The 3,062-nt window shown below is 43.7% G+C and overlaps 2 non-coding genes across 2 annotated transcripts; both read right to left on the reverse strand.

Annotated features, from left to right (window-relative positions):
* Positions 1–955: 955 nt before the first annotated feature.
* Positions 956–1,028, reverse strand: trnak-cuu. Its single transcript has one exon. It is a non-coding gene; the product is annotated as a tRNA-Lys (tRNA).
* A 1,186-nt stretch (positions 1,029–2,214) lies between these two features.
* On the reverse strand, positions 2,215–2,323 carry trnal-caa. Its single transcript has 2 exons — positions 2,286–2,323; positions 2,215–2,260 (listed from the first exon to the last, which is right to left on the reverse strand). It is a non-coding gene; the product is annotated as a tRNA-Leu (tRNA).
* Between the last annotated feature and the right edge of the window lie 739 nt (positions 2,324–3,062).

Below are 3,062 nucleotides of genomic sequence, written 5' to 3' on the forward strand. Positions count from 1 at the left end.
GCTGACTGGTGTGATTACTGCAGGAGGAAGAGGAAGAGGGCATTTTCAGGAACATGGATAATTTCAAGACCTGGAGAAAAATATGAAAAGGCCGAGGGTCTTTTGGAGAATTTAAGCTAAAAGGAATGAGAAATGGTAAAAATGACGGAGGAAGACAGAAAGCAGGACAGAAAGTACTGAGTGAGTGATAACGACTTTTTTACAACTCAAGCAACAGCTGAAGATGTTACTGTGTGTCTCCAGACTGTCTCTCCTGGAAACACACATACCCAAGGCCCTGACCTTGCTAATGGCAGCTGTTGACGTCATTCTGTCCCCCATTCAGAGCAACAAACTCCTCACTATGCACATAACACACGCTGGATAAACAGAAAAAATCCAGACCCAAACTTGAGACATCACTCGCATGTAATTTACAGAAGTCCATTTTCTTTCCATTCCACTGACACTCTGAACCTGATGTATTTTTTCACTGCATACCATTTCTTTCCTTTGGCCCTGCATTCAACCTTTGCCCGAGTGATTAACTGCTCATGTCAACAAAGGTGGCGTCCTAATCCCTAAATATCACCCTTGCAGGTTAGCCATCAACCTCGCCCCTGATCAAAGTCTCTTGTCAGTTAAATGAGAGACGGCTCACCGTCTTAATTCTGTGGTTATCCCTCTTAGAGCCAGTATATCGATACTGCGTGTGTGCTTTTTTTGTCAGGGCTTTTCTGAAACTCATGGAGGAGCTACTGTTCAGTGATTTGTTCAAGATCACTGGAGAACTGCAGCTCATTGAATTTGCAGGCAACAAGCAGCCACCGACTATCAGCGAAGGTTGAGTAGTGTTTAAGGGCACTTGCAAATCATGCTCTGAAACTTATCCTCATTTCAGAGATCATTGTCAATGGCAGACCTCAGAAACTACACTCTTGCAATTCTGAGGTTAATGCCATTTCAAAATCACCTTCGCCCAACGTGGGGCTCGAACCCACGACCCTGAGATTAAGAGTCTCATGCTCTACCGACTGAGCTAGCCGGGCTACATCTATCAGCAAAATAGATCAGATTTCGTTGCTGCATCAACTCTGATGGGCTAAGAACACTAAGAAGGGTGGCGGGATGTATTTCTGGGTCAACCCTCCTCACACTGCACACAAACTTTATAGCAGGTTATGTATTAATGACTGTATTTGCTAACAATTATGCCCAGCCTGCATGGGCTTACAACACACAATAAAAATCAAAGCTAGCCAGGACCAGAGTCCAGCATAAATATTAACAAACAGCATTAAGGGAAAGAAGATGGAGCAAAGCAACAAAAGCATTGTTATATATCACCGGTAAAAATGATGATGAGGATTGTACATAATGAAATCATCAATGAGTAGGACAGAGTTCATGGATCATCTACAGAAACATTTCCTGTGTAGCACTGAGAGAAAAGTCAGAATAAGTTCGAAATAAACAAAATGTCTTGCCTTCTCTTTCAGGCTTTTGCAACAAAATTGGCAAATTTCAACACATAAATTAAAAAAAGCATTCTAGTTTTTGGTCATCTGAGCACCAGAAAATATAAGTGTTTAGCTGAGCCATTTCATGGAATATTAACTCTCTTAAGTCATCGTCAAAATGTCATCAACATGTAAGTGTTGATGCTGGGTAACAGAACTGCACCCTGGCATACTTCAGAAGAGACACAATCTGTGTCTAGTCTCGGCTCTGCTTTTTCACCAGGTGAAAATTCTTGAGTCCCTGCCAAAACTGCAAGCAGTGCTCAGCTGCAGACTCATGGTAAGTACGGAGACTGCTCAGCATGTCTTTTGCATCATGCAACGATCATATTCTTTGCGTGCATGGTAAGAGACCCAGTCAGTGGCAGTCTTAACCCCTGCTGCTGCTTCGTTATTAGGAAAACTGTTTTGCACCCTGCAGAGACTACAGGCAACATTGGGTCACAGACACTGGGGATGTTGCAGGGTCATGATTTGCAAGACTACAACTGGATTCCTTTTGACATATTAACTATGTTGTGTTTTGTTAGAGCTGCTAGACAAAATAAGACTGACTTGGGGCTTCCACCACCTTACACCAAGCGATCACGGTCACAGCAGCAAACCACAACTGACATAAAAATTTCACGGATTTATTCAAACAGTGGTCATTTGTCTCAGTTGAAAAGTCGTCGGCCGACAATGGTTGCTCTGGGACACAGAGAGCTAAAATCTCTGTCAGGAGTGGGATTTGAACCCACGCCTCCATCTGGAGACCAGAAATCCCTTTCACTGAGGAAGGAGTACCTTGAGTCTGGCGCCTTAGACCGCTCGGCCATCCTGACACAGAAACATTGAACACGCCAATTTAAGTTAACTCTCATCAGAACCCACAAGACCCCCAAATACATCTAACAGGAAAGTGAGGTATAGTTTTATTCTAATTTGGTTGCATTGGACACAATAGGTTTGGTGGCAAATCTCTGGGTGGACTGACTGATGACTGGCTGTACAGATGGACTGGTGAACAAACAGATAGGTAAAGGATGGATAGATGGATAGATGGATGGATGGAGGATGGAGGAGGGGGTTCGACGTCTTTGATCCTCCCAGCAGAAATAATCAACAAAGCCCTGGAGCAGGCCAGCTAGACCTAAATATGTGTGTGTGCGCGTCTGTTTGGTGTGTGTGTGTGTGTGTGTGTGTGTGTGTGTGTGTGTGTGTGTGTGCGTGTGCGCCATGAGGTTTTCTGGCAGCATGCCAAGACCAGCTCCCACCAGGAGAGAGATCAAAGACTGTTCTCTCTCTCTCTGTCTCTACCTCTCTCGCCCATATTTCTCACACTCCTTCCTCCCCCTTCCTCGCTTTCTTTCTTGAAAACACTCGTTATTGCTTTTCTTGATTTCTTCGACACTCTCTCACTTTTTTTAAATTTAACCCGAGGGCAGGGAGACGCGTTTCCTATGCAAAACAGAAAAGAAAAGATAAAGTGCTGAAAAAAAGAGCCAAGCAAGAAAAAGACGTGGTAAAAGAGAGAGAATAGAAACTGTTGGTTGCACGGATTTTAAAAAACAGTCTGAGAAA

The sequence above is a fragment of the Plectropomus leopardus genome, unplaced genomic scaffold (genome assembly GCF_008729295.1).
Source record: "Plectropomus leopardus isolate mb unplaced genomic scaffold, YSFRI_Pleo_2.0 unplaced_scaffold29099, whole genome shotgun sequence".
NCBI classification, from domain to species: domain Eukaryota; kingdom Metazoa; phylum Chordata; class Actinopteri; order Perciformes; family Serranidae; genus Plectropomus; species Plectropomus leopardus.